This window comes from Canis aureus, chromosome 6, assembly GCF_053574225.1.
Source record: "Canis aureus isolate CA01 chromosome 6, VMU_Caureus_v.1.0, whole genome shotgun sequence".
Classification (NCBI taxonomy): domain Eukaryota; kingdom Metazoa; phylum Chordata; class Mammalia; order Carnivora; family Canidae; genus Canis; species Canis aureus.
Genome location: NC_135616.1, coordinates 37,392,372 through 37,405,690, shown reverse-complemented (window position 1 = coordinate 37,405,690; position 13,319 = coordinate 37,392,372). Strand labels below are relative to the sequence as shown.

Here is a 13,319-nt window from a genome sequence, read left to right as displayed (position 1 = left end):
CCAAATTCTGACACCTTGGAGAGATGCTCTAATGTAGACGGGAAACATATTATCTACTGAATTAACCCAAAGCACCTAACACCCATATTGGGAGCAAATTCTTCTGGAATTCCAGCTAGTCCTGCTTTTGTTTCTATTCCTACTCACCCACCCAACATGGACACCCAAATGCACATCGTGGTCACAAAGGAGGAAATATTTGCGGGATCCACGGTAGCTTTTTATAAGCTATTTCATATTAAATCTGTTGGCTTATGTCAGCAGGAAGAAGGGCTAAAAACCAAAAACAGCCTTGCTATTTCTAAATTGAACCACCTTTGCCCTAGACTATTCTCCCTGGTGTCTCTGGGAAGCAGAAACAGAAATCTTAGGAGGTGGAACAGCTCCACCAATTGGCTTCCTGGTTCTCCTCCAGAAGTTTTTTTTTTTTTTTTTTAAGATTTATTTATTTATTTATTCATGAGAGACACACAGAGAGAGGCAGAGACATAGGCAGAGGAAGAAGCGGGTGTAGGACTTGATCCCAGATCCTGGGATCATGCCCTGCACTGAAGGCAGATGCTCAACCGCTGAGCCACCCAGGCGTCCCTAGAAGGTATTTTTTTTCAAAGGGGGTGAATATAGCGGGCTGTAAACTGACACTGGAAGAAAGCGCCCTGGACCAGGTGAACTTCTGAAGGATTTTTGCCGAGTAGGTTCATCTTGGCACAAACCCATGAAAGCAACAGAAGGGAAGAGATGATAATGATTATTGACTTTCACTTGAAAGCCCTATGCTGTTGGTGTTCATGTATTATTATTTAATCACCACAGGACTACATTTAAACAGCGTTATTGCAGGCGAGTTCCACTGGTCAAAGCTCACAGATGTGGAACGGAGCGGCATTCAAAACTACAATCTGCCTAACCCCAGGGCTTCCATATTTGAGGAGAGAGATGGCAGAAATGAAGGCGATTTTTGAGAGTAAGTCTGGAAAAGCTGTAAGACACCGAGAATGCCCAAGTATCTACCCAGGTCCATCTGAAGGTGCTGTCTTCCGGGAGGCTTTCGTTTCTGAAAAGAGAGAGTAAGCTTCAAGGCCTCTTGCTGTTTGAAACGGTCATCCGGTATTACCTGTTCCTAAGGACTGATGACGATGCGTGCTGGCCAGGGAGCCAAGAAAATGGTGTTTGTAGTGCTGGCTCTGGCACCGACAGCCTGCCCTAAGACCTAGGTCTCTCTTCATCTGTAGTCCTACGGTGCTCGCCGCCGAACATAGTAGATGCTTAGTAAGTAAATACTTGAACGTGATTAGTCGGGGTCCATGCTTCCGGCCGAGGCTTGGTGTCTGCAGGGTCAAAGCGACAAGGTTACGGCAGTGCGGATGCCCAGCCGCCCCCCCGGCTTTGGGCGGCTGGACGGCCTGGGCGGCCGGCAGCTTAGGGCCTCCGGGTCGGGGCCTGCGAACACCGCCTGGACGCCGGAGAAACGAGGAGGAAGGGAGGGCCAGAGAGCGGTGAGGAGCATCGTGTTAGGCTCCTAGCGTCTAGACCTGGCGAGGGCCTCTCGGAGCACGCGGCAGTCGCACCACCTTCCGCGAAGGCGGAACCACGTCCCGGCTCTTCAGAAACACCTGGCATCCCCCCGCCCGCCGCGGGGGCCCGGAGAAGAGCCCCGCCAGCGCCGGTTTGCGGCTCGGCCCCCGCCCCGTTCGGCTGCACGAGCGCCCCGCCCACTCACTCGGCGCGGTCGGCCCGTCCCCGGCTCGGCGCGTCCTCGAGGCGGCCCTCGGGCCTCCCCCGGGACGAGCACGTGTCCGCTCGCGGCGGGGTCCGGGCGGTGGGCTCGGCGGCGGCCCACGGGCCCCACCCAATGGCGCGGGCAGGACGGCGGGGCGGGGCCGGGGCCGGCAGCGCGGCAGGTCCCGCGCCTTCCCGCCGCGGAGCCGCCCGCGGCAGCGCGCCCCAGACGTCGCCAGCCGAGGCCGCGGGCGTGCCACCCCGCCTCGGCCCCGGCCGCCCGCCCGCCCGCCAGCCCGCCCGCCAGCCCGCCCGGCGGCCGCGCCTCGCCTCACGCTCTACGGGGGAGGCGGGACCAATCAGCGAGCGACGTCTCCCTTCCGATTCGAGGCCCCCGACGCGCGGCTCACACCCCGAGCACCGCGCGCGCTCATTGGCTGCGCGCGCCGCCGGTCCGGCCGGGAGGGCGGGGCGGCCGAAGGGAGCGGAGGTGGGGAGGTAGTGGCCCGCGAGTCTCCGAGCCCCGCTCGCGCCCCGGCCCTTCCCGGGCGCTCGGCCTCCCTCCTTCCCTCCTCCGCTCGCCCCGTCTTCCGTGCGCGCCGGGCGCTGCGCTCGGCCGGCGTGCCTCGCGCCCTAACGGGCGGCCGGGGGCGCCAATCAGCGGGCGGCAGGGTGCCAGCCCCGGGGCTGCGCCGGCGAATCGGCGGGGCTCGCGGCCCGGGGTGGGAGGCGGGTCTACCGCGCGGCCGCGGCGGCGGCGGAGCAGCTCCCAGCCAGCAGCCAGCGAGCGCCGAGCCAGCCGCCCGAAGGTGGGTGCGCCGCGCCGCGCCGCTGCGGCCGGCGGCGGAGGGCGCAGGGCGGAAGCGGAGGTGGGCCGGCGGGCGCGGCGGGGGAGGGCTCGGCCGTCCGGGCGGCCCGGGGCGGGGGGCGGGGGATGCGGGCGGGCTCGCGCCCGAGGGGAGGAGGGGCGGCGGCGCGGCGGCGGCGGGACGCGCGTCCCCACCCCCTCCCTCCCGCGGGCGGTGGCCGAGCCCGCGTCCCCTCCCCGCGCGCGGGGCCGCGGGCCGGGCACTGGCTGGGGGGCGGGGCGGGCCGGGCCGGGCCGGGCGGCCGCGGGAGTGTTTTCAGTTCCGCCTCCAGTCGCCCCTTCCCCTCTCCCCTCCCAGCCCCTCATCCCATTCGGAAGAGGAAGGAACAAAAGGTCCCGGACCCCCGGCTCTGACGGGGCGGGACCCGGAGCCCCGGTGCAGGTAAAGCGGCGGCGCCCGGCGGGCCCTCGGGGTAGGGGTGTGTTTGCGTCGGGCTCGGGTCTCGGCGAGGCTCGGCGCGTCGCACGGCCCTGGGGGCCGGGGTGTGGCGGGGTCGGGGCCGGGGGCGCGGGGGGCGCGGGGGGGCGCGGGGCCTGGGTCGGCGCCGGAGCTGCCCGGCCGTGGCCCGTCTCCCCTGCCGCGAACACGCTTCGTACTTTGTGGTTCTGATTTTCAAAGCCGGAGGGACCGAGCTCTTCTTGTTTCGGGAGTTGTTGGCAAGCCCTGGTAGGAGCGTGCGATACTTCGCTTCCACTTTTTTTTTTTTTTTTTGGTCCTGTAACCTTTGTTAACCATTCTAAACCCGGGGTTCGGAACTGCTCGCGTGTACTCTGCACCAGCAGGCACACGGCTGATCCTCCGTGGAGATCCTGCACTCACTTGTGAAAGTTGCCCTGGGAGTGGAGCCTGTTGGTTTTTATCACACGCCTTTTAGAAAGCACGCTAATTGATTTCACGTATTTCAAACTTGGTTTACACATTTGCAACCTTAATGGTTTTGTTCTCTCTTGGGGGATACTGTCCTTGGGGTTGGGTACTTTTGCCTTTTACTTACTTAACCTTTCTGTGGTTATGGTTTCCTTTTGATCCTAAACAAAAGAAAAAACAATACCTAGGTTGGTTTTGGTGTTCCTTCCTCTTGACCCCTTAAAAGCTAAATACCACCGGCTGGTTGTTCATTAAACCATTATTTTAAAAACCATCTCCGGGTGGAACGATTCTGGAAGTAGCATTTTCCGTGAAAACCGTGTCTTGTTTGTTACACTTTTAAGTGTCCTCAATTTTGCTGTCTTGAACTTCTAAAGTAACACATGTAAAGTAACTATTAATGAATAAATAAATGGTCACTGCAGACCTGCTTGGAGTTATTCCATTTTTCGAAAGTGCCCCCCCCCCCCCCAAATCTGAGTTAATTTACAGAATTTTTAATGATTCTGCAGTCTTATTAGTTCCTTTCCATTTTCCTTCTGAATTTTATGTGAATTGAACCTGTACCACTGATTGTAAGGAAGTTTTTCCTTGAGCAGAATAAGAAAACAAATTTGCTACCACTCTGAAAATACATTTGCTATTGTTCTACTTTTGATTTTGACTCCCTTTAAAAAGTTTTTCTTAGGTAGAAGTGTAAGTTAAATAGTTAAATGAAGTTTGAGGAGTTTTAATGTAAATAAAGAGATAAGGGAAGCAAATGTAACAGTTGGGAGAGATAACGTGAAACGGATTTCATAAATGTGTCCTAGTTTGAAGATTTTATTTTTTCATTTGCTTTGAAAAAAACCATACAGGATATTGGTGGAATTTTTCTGAATCAGACGGTCATTTACCAAACATTTACATTAAATTTAGAAAGTAACGCTGACTTTATTTTTAAGGTTCCTTAGTTTTTGCCATAAAACTAGTTACGGTAGTAAATAAGAATATTTTGAGTCCAGGTGCTCACTTAGTTCTCTTAAAGTTGAGTTTAAGGTAGTTCAGTGGCCAGTTTTTATAAATGTGATAGGAAACATCCATTTCTGGGCTTGTTTAGTAAGAAATCGCTCTTTGGGCTTCGCTTTTGTACTTTGTAGCTATGCCTTCTATAGTGCTTTCACATTGTAGGTGTTCAGCAAGAGTTAGGTTTTCGTGGCTGTAACTTCTTACCTGTGCCTAGGCATAAGTGATCAAATCTCTACACAGTCTGTAAGGTTCATGTAATAATAGTCTTGTAAGAAACCATGCAGGGTAATTTCCTGTTGTTTGTGGCTTGTCAGGCCCGGTATGTGTTTTAACTAAGTAGGGATTTGGGGATGGTTTTGTGTATTTCAGCAGTCCTTTCTCTTTAATAGGAACAAAGCTGGTTTCTACTTCAAGATGGCAAAAGGTCCCCTTTTCATTTTCCTACTGTAAATATTAGAATCATATTGCCATAATCTTGTTACTTCACGTTGGGGGGAGATATGTAAGTGAAAAACAGTTGAGCTGCATCATCCACTGATCAAAGACCCATTTTTATATTTAGCAAATATTTTCAGTTTGGGCTTTTATAAATGTCTGAAAGCTCCCCTTATTCTTGTTTGGTTTTTATTCTGTTGGTTTTGTGCTTTAGGGCTCCAAAGGCCTTGTTTTGTAGCAGCTTTTTATACAGGTGTTTTTGTAATGCATATAAAAGCTGTATTTAGTGCAGTCTGGCAGATGGGGGCTTATTCATGTTCTTGGGACAAGTCCCTTTTAAAGGATGGAGAGGGGCATGTCTTTTAGATCCCTTGTCTTCTGATGGGAGGAGAGGAACCATTTTTAAGCTTTTAGTTTTTGTAAGATGAAAGCTGTTTTCCACTAAGTATTGCAAGGGTATGTCAGAAATGAGAAGTCCAAAGATTTCAAAAGCAATTCAGGCGAGGTTCTACATTTATTCAACAAAATAACTTGTATATATTGAACAAGTAGCATTTATTCATTTATTCAACAAATAGTCTTTGCTCTGTGTCAGGCCCTGGACTCAGCAATAAAGGATCTAACAGGGAACAAGTATACCCCTGTTCCCGAATAGAATTGGAAAAGTGGAAACTCCTCCTATCTCCTGCCTGTCCTTCAGTCTTTGGAGTAAGAAAATCATGTTATTGTACAAATTGAGGGAGCTTGTGATGCATTACTGGCCAGTTCCTAAAGTATGCTTGCATTGCTTTCTGTCAAATGTGGAGGGCTTCAGGAGGGAAGATGTCAAGTGTTAATTTATAGCATCACTGGGAACAGTCTGTATTGGGGTGGGGGAGGGGAAGAGGGGAACTTGTCACTGTTTTTGTATAATCCATACAAACTGAGGACATGGCCAGTGTTTCAGAAACATACTTGTTGCTGAACAGATGAACACTTGTAGCTTGTAAGCTTAATCAGGCCTTAGTTTGATTATCCATTGCCCTTTAGTTGTAGAAACTGGCTGGAGAAAGAAAGCAAATCCGCATCAGACGGGTCCTACTGAAAGAATTGGAAATAAAATGCAAAGACACTCAACTGCATCGAGATTAAGGATTTGGCTTCAATCTCACGTAGTGGAGCAGCTGTGGGTTGTGGAGTCAGAGAAACCTAGGTAATGGTTAGTTTCCCAGTTACTATGTTTGGCAAATTGCTTAACTCATGAGCCTCGGTTTTCTGACTGAAAACAGAGGTAGTGACACCTGCCTCTTCCCCTTATTGCAAGGATTAAGTGTTGTGATTGAATACCTAGCACATTGCCTCAGATATCCAGGGTCCTCCTGGATGATCTCTTCCTGTCTTCTTGTGGCTTTCAGTTGTTTTCTTTCTAATCCCAGATGATTTCCCTACACTCTGATTCTTGACCTATTATAAAATGCATTTGAGAACTAGACACCAAGCAAAAAATGCCTGGGGCAGCCAGACTGTCTTAAGTCCACACCTAAAGTTACAGTCATTAGGAGAGCCATCGAGACCCTTCATCAAAACCTATTGGCATATATATATTTTAGATTTTTTTTTTTTTAATGCCCCAGATGTTTCTAACAAAGTTATCTAGCTTCTAAGCCACAGTAGATTAGAAAGAAGTAGGTTGTGGGTAATGTGGGAGGTTAAGGGGAATATAGTGGGGGGTTGGGTAGGAGGATGGGGAACTGTTAGCCTACTGTCTGTTGTAAGAAAAAACAGATAACAGCCTGGTGAGGATAATAGAGATAATCTACAAGACACAAACCAAATATTCAAAGCCTAACTAGCATGTCTGGGACCATTCAGTGCAGGACCAGACCTGAAAGCATAGTAATGAATGTTCATCAATTAGCTTAAACCATGTTTGGGAAAATCTTTTTAAGAGTGCAGTAATCTACATAATATACTTTAGATTGTCATTCGGGATGATTAACAAATGTTCCTAAAGGGGTAGAACATTGTGCTTTATCAGATGACTTATTTTATGAAAGATGCATAGTACCTGCTATGACCAAGATGGTATTCATTTGTTTTGCCATTTAGAGCAGCACCACGATTTCAGACTGAGAAGCCTATCATGTTAGGCCAGTAGTAAAGGTGATCTAAGTGGTGTAGAACCCCATGCCACCCCTTTTCTTCAGAGTAAGTCATTCTTTGTCAGTCTGCAGGGGTGTCATGTAAAACATTTCACTCCAGCTTTAAGACTGAGTGTGCTAGAGATTTCAAGGACCAAACAAGTGTGGATAGTTGGCTTGTCTGTTGAGGACTTCTTGCCTCTTATGTGTGACTTTGACCCGGTATTGGCCTTAATAATGTTTTTGGGTTATTCTCCCTCCTATCTCTGAGTTACTTTCTAAATCATCTACTCTATTAAATGCTTATTGGTGACATTGTAATTTTTTAAAGTTTTTTTTTTTTTTCCAACTAGTAGTACAAAAGTACTTCAGTCTTAAAAATGCAGTTTGAGGCTTATTGGTTGTCTCTGATCAATTTTGATTGTTACTCCAAATTGTTATAATTGTAATATATTCAATTAGGACATATTTCAGTGCTAATTCTAGATAGTCATATCAAGGATAGCTCTATTTCAGTTTCAATTTCAGTAATTTCATGTGGGGAGAATATAATTTTGCCAGGCTGGTTGGATTTAGACTGCTTCTGATTTGGCCAGATAGCCAGAAATATTAGGGTAATTCTGTGATTTACATACTTGCCCTTACATTCTACAGTGTAGAGGTTCCTCTTAGTGTCACTGAGCCACAGTAGTGGAACCAGTGCCTGGCCAGTAGACATATCTTTAGTTTGTGTTTGTAAGAAAACAGAAATCCTAAAGTCAGTGATTTTAATCCTGTTAAAAGTTGTGAGTTGATTGTGAAATGGCCACTAATTCTTCTAGGTTCAAAATCTGGAATTACTTTGGCCTCGAGACAAAAGCAGTAGAAAGTGAGTGTAGACGTTTGTTGCTAACTTTTCAGTTTGCATCTGAAAACCTTCATTTCCTCCAAACTAGTGTCCTACTAACTTTTTAGGGGAAGGGCATAGTTTCAGGCTTAATGTATTCAGTTAGTAAGGAAGAATAATCATCGGGGAAGCCACTGGAAGTCCATCAAGTTCATTACCTTGAGTCTTCCAATTCAAAAAAGACTAGATCTGAGGAAGTAACACGGGAAATCTGTGATCTTGTAATTCTCCTGTGCTTAAGGTAAAGTACATTTTCATACACTGCCTCGGCTCTTCCAAAAATTCTATAATAAGATAATGGTTAAGCTTTTTTAAATATTAAGGAAATGGCTCTATCTTAATCCCATCTTTCATTACAGAATATGGGGTGGTGGATCTGATTTGCAAAGTTCACAGACTAAACTCCTGATAAAGGCTACAATGGGAGCTGGGCCTATGAGCTTTCTCCCTTGATTTGAATGAACTATGGAAACTTTTTTGTTGACCAGAGATGTTCTATCTGTGGCAGTGAATGCAAATTTTCCATGTTTAGACCAACCTTTTACTTCCTAGACAGGTGGTTAGGGTGTAGTTCATGTAAACTGGCCAATTAAACTTTTATTTATAAAATGTTTTAAGTATCAGGAAGGTCCAGCTTTGGCCTGAGATTTGTACATTGATCATTTCTGCTCTAAACCCTTAGTTTTCAGACTGAAAGCACGGCACACACACCTGTGCACACAACGACAACCAGAAGGCTTTTGCAAAAAATAAAATAAATAAAAAATAAAACATGATGTAGAGTCTCAAAGCATAAGGGGAAAGGGCCGTTGCCTGCTTGCTTCTCCTCTTCCCCTGGAAACCTCTTGAAGCTCTGCTGAATATTAGATAGTGGAGAAAAACCTTGGTTGTAGACCCGAACTAACACGGTAGATACTAGCTAGCTACATGTGGTTTAGCACTTGAACTGTCACTACAGTAACTGAGGAAATAAATGTTAAATTTAATTTTAATAGAAAGTTCTATGGAACAACCACTACCCTGGACTTGGCTTTGATTGCACTTTCACGGCCTAAGGACTGTACCCACTTGACATGGCTGGAAGTGGCCGCCTGAGCAGAAGGTCAGCACAGCCTCTGGGATTTTGGATTGGAGGGCAGTTGGAATACTGAGTATTCATGCTGAGTTGAGGCAGGCCTGGGCCTGTGCGATCTCCTAATAATTAGATGCTTTTCTTCTTTTCTTTCTTTTTTTTTTTTTTTTTTTAATGATCTGGGAATGATAAACCAGCATGCAGTTTTATGTTTACAAGCTGATTATAGACACAGAGATTCCACACAACTCATTCAAGGTAAAGGGTACCAAAACCAGGTAGTCTCTTGACACAGCAGTCCCTATAAATGTGGACTTTCACTGAACTAATGACCTACTTTCAGGGTTAAATTCAAGCTCTCACATTAGGTTTTAACAGTCCATAAAATTGAACACACGAATGTTTTCTATTTGCTTTAGTTTTAAAGGCACCCATCATTCTCCATCCAGTGGGGCCACCTTAGGTTTCCAATGGCAGTGTCTTTGCTCTCTTGCTTAAAACTTTGGAAAAAAGCATAGTAACAATAGAATTGAGAAATCTGTTTTTCAATTAGTTTCCATGTATCTTTATTCTTTTTTAATGCTTTCTGTTATCCTCATTTTTTTGACTAAAACCATTGTGAAAATCCAGATCATTAGTGATTTGCTTTTTTCTATACCTGTGTAGTATATGTTTGAACATGTATTGCCAAAAATCCAATAGTGATTTTATTGCTATTTCTAGAAGGACCTGAGGTGTTCTTTGAGATAGTACCATCACACTTCAAGTGTTTTATGTTGAAGTATCTGACTTGATTTTCATTTGAAATAAAAAAAATCATATAGGTATTTGGGAAATATTTTGTATTTGCAGTTTGAAGATATTTGAAACCTACATTTGCTTTCTATATTTAATCACTTCCTTTGTTCTAGACTTGAACATCATGAAATGTTTTTTGCCACCCTTTCATATTCCATTTACTACCTCTGTTTCCGAAGTCACCAGTGAATTCTGAATAGCCCAGTTTAGCAGTCTTTTTTCAGTTATCATACTACTGTTTTCAGTGTTTGCCATTATTGACTATACTCTTCTTAACCTAGGTTTCTTAAAATCTCACAGACATGTTAAAATAGACATAGATTAGGCCCATTCCACCTGCTACACGTATTGAATAAAATGTAGGACTCTTTTTTTTTTTTTTCCCTCTTATGTATTTGGTTGATCCAGAGAGGGAAGGGGAAGAGGAAGGGAGAAGGAGAGGTAGAAAAATGTTCCTACATATGAAAAACTTGGAAATCAGTCTGTGTTAAGGAAAAACTGGCTTTGGGGAATTTAATAGATAACAGCCCAGTAGCTAGGGATGGAGTTGTAATGATAGGACTCTCGGAACTGTATGCTAAATGTGTGTGTGTTTGAATAAAAACTATTCCAATATCATTGAAACATCTGTGGCCTCTGGGAAAAACACGACTCAGACCTCCCTATGAAGGAACTAGAAAAACACTAGTCTTTATAGATGGACTTAATTTCACATGAAGGCCAAGCATGGTGAATAAAAGGAGACACCAGCTAGATGTAGAATGATGGGCTTTTAAAATAGGTAATCGATTATTGTCATTCAAAAGGCACAAAAGGATATATGGGGAAAAGTCTTTGCTGGCATGTTCCTTAGAACCCAGTTGCCTTTCCAAAGGCTAGTAGCATTACTAGGTTTTTGTGTAATGCTGCAGAAGTTCTGTGCATATATGAGCAACTTTGTGCATATGTTACCTTTTAGTACAGTCATATTTTACATAACAGTGCATTTGTAGATTATAGCATGTCAGTACATAGTAAGTATTCTTTTATTCTGGTTTTATAGTATTCTGTTGTATGGGCCTATAGTGTATTTTTTTTTTTTAAGATTTTATTCATTTATTCATAGAAAGAGAGGTGGAGACAGAGGCAGAGGGAGAAGCAGGCTCCCTGCAGGAAGCCCGATGCGGGACTCGATCCCAGACTCCAGGATCACGACCTGATTCAAAGGCAGGGCTCAGCCACTGAGCCACCCAGGTGTCCCCCTAGAATGTATTTGACCAGTCATTCATTGACGGACATGTGGGTTATTTCCAGTTTGTGATATTAAAAACAGTTGTCACAACAAGTAAGCTTTGTTTATTCATAATTCTGCACGTGCATGAGGTAGATTTCTAGAAGCAGGTTAAAGGATATCCACATTTGTATGTTTTGGGAATGTACTTTGTTCTTTTTTTTTTTTTTTTTTTTTTTTAAGTAGGTAGTACATACATGGTGCAAAATTCAAAAGGAACAAAATAGTATGAAATGTAATGAACGTAATGAAAAGTAAGTCTCTCTTAGATCTGCCTCCTGCTTCATAGTCCAGAAATGGAACCACTGTTAGTGAGCTGCTTTCCTGTGTATTCTTCTAGAGCTCGTCCAACATGTGGCCACTAGCCGCTTGTGGCCATTGAATACTTGAAATGTAGCTAGTCAGAACTGAGATGGCCTGCAAGTGTAAAATGCACAGGAGATTTATAACAGAACAAAAAATAGAATGTGTTTTGATTTTTAATGCTGATTGCACGTTGAAATAATATTTTGGATATAGTGGGGTAAATTAAATTATTTAAATGATTAACCTCACATTTTTACTTTAGTTTTTTAATATGGCTAGTAGAAAATGTACAGTTACATGTGTGGATAGCATCCTATTTCTGTTGGGCAGCACTGGCCTAACAAATTCCATGTGTATACAAACGTAGGAATATATGAGAATTTCTCTTCTCAGGCACTTTTTTTTTCCCCTTTTGCACTGTAGTCTGTGGGAGCAGAAATGTCTTGCTCAGATGATGGTTAAAAGAAATGTGTCAGGCGGTTCTTCACTGTCTTGTTTACTCCTAACCATTTGCCACAATAATTGTGGGTCTCATCAATGAAAGTCGTGTTTCCATTGACTTTTATGGTGTTTGTACACTTCGGAGAGAAGCCTGGCATTATTCTTGGCTCTGTGTTCTTGAACCTGCTCCAGTTTGCACTAATTGCCTCTACACCTAGGACACAGCAGTCATCCTGGCATTCCCCTTCATGGTCATCTTACCGAGTTCCTTCACTTTCTCCTTTGTTAGATCTCGTATTCTTTTGGCTCTCTCTCTCTTTTGGGTAAATATCTGGAGATGTTATATTCCTGAAAATACCTTTATTCTACCCTGGTTGGGTAATAGAATTATAGTTTGGAAGTAATTTTTTCCCCCTCCAGAATTATGAAGGCATTGATCTTTTGAACTTCACTTACAATGTTGCTCGTGAGAAAACCAAAGCTCTTCTGATTCTTCTCCAAGTGACCTGCTCTTTCTCCAAAGAGACTTAGGCTTTTCCTTTGTCTTCAGCATTCTGAAGTTTTACCCCCACCAGCCTGGATGTGGGTATGTTTTCTTCTGTTGTCCTGAGGTCTTGAGCCTTAATGGCCCTTTAGATCTGGAAACTTCCATCTTTCAGTTCAGGGGTTATTTTTTGAATTCTTTGACACTCTCCCTCCCTCACCCCAATCTCTGATGATTTTTTGAAGTCCTGTTTGGACATTGGACCTCCTGAATTGGTCCTCCAGTTTTCTTCACCTTTTTTTTTTTTTTTTTTTCTATTTTCCATCCTACTCTTTTTTTACCTTCTGGAAGATTTCCTCTACCTTACTTCCCAACCTTTCTGTTGGTTCTCCTCCCCCTTCTTCTGCTATCAAAAACTGCCCAGCTATCCAAGAACTCTTCTTTTATTCTTTGAATGTTTCTTTTGTAGAGCAAGCTGCTCTTGCTTCAGGGTTGCTCTCCCTTCTCCTGTTTTCTCTAGCTATGGTGATGATTCTTACGATGTTTTCTTTTCTCTGTAGGGTCTCAAACTTCTTGAGTTGCATTTTTGTTTTTGGCCATTTTTTCTCTCAGGTAATGAGAGTCATCCTTGATTACAAAAGTAAGGGTCCAGAAAGCTGCTTGGAAACTGAGTATGTGGGTGAGTCTTGTCTCCTTTCAGTTTCAGTGTAGAGTGATCTGTGATCTGTGTGGGCTGTTTGTTGGTAAACTCTCAGTATTAGTATCTGTGTGTCTTCCCTCCTGGGTTGGGTCAGGTACCCCTTAGAAGAGTCTTGATCTGACTAAATGGGTAAAGGTCTGGCTGCTAGTGTTTGGGAGCTAGAACTCAGTGGAGGAAGGGGTTGGGAGTCCGCATGTAGCATACCATTTACTCATTCTTTTACTCCGTCTCTTTTCCTAGTGGTTCCCAGACCATCTCCTAGTCTGGTGAGCCTGTTTTACTCTCTGCTGAGAATAAACATTTAGTCTTTTGGAGAGGGAGAGGAACAGGTACCCAGGGACATA

The 13,319-nt window shown here is 45.0% G+C and overlaps 1 protein-coding gene and 1 long non-coding RNA gene across 5 annotated transcripts in view; one reads left to right on the top strand and one right to left on the bottom strand.

Annotated features, from left to right (window-relative positions):
- Window positions 1–418: 418 nt before the first annotated feature.
- Window positions 419–1,973, bottom strand: LOC144315727 (uncharacterized). The gene is made up of 2 exons (XR_013381529.1): window positions 1,721–1,973; window positions 419–1,328 (listed from the first exon to the last, which is right to left on the bottom strand). It is a non-coding gene; the product is annotated as an uncharacterized LOC144315727 (long non-coding RNA).
- Window positions 1,974–2,380: 407 nt separating this feature from the next.
- SMAD2 (SMAD family member 2) overlaps window positions 2,381–13,319 on the top strand; it is a 78,127-nt gene continuing 67,188 nt past the window's right edge. Inside the window, exons 1-2 of one of the 4 annotated variants that reach the window (XM_077900697.1) lie at window positions 2,381–2,528; window positions 2,886–2,969. The gene's annotated coding sequence lies outside the window, so the exon portion shown is untranslated. The remainder of the gene's footprint in view (window positions 2,529–2,885; window positions 2,970–13,319) is intronic. The other 3 variants (XM_077900698.1, XM_077900696.1, XM_077900695.1) reach the window with 3 other exon arrangements.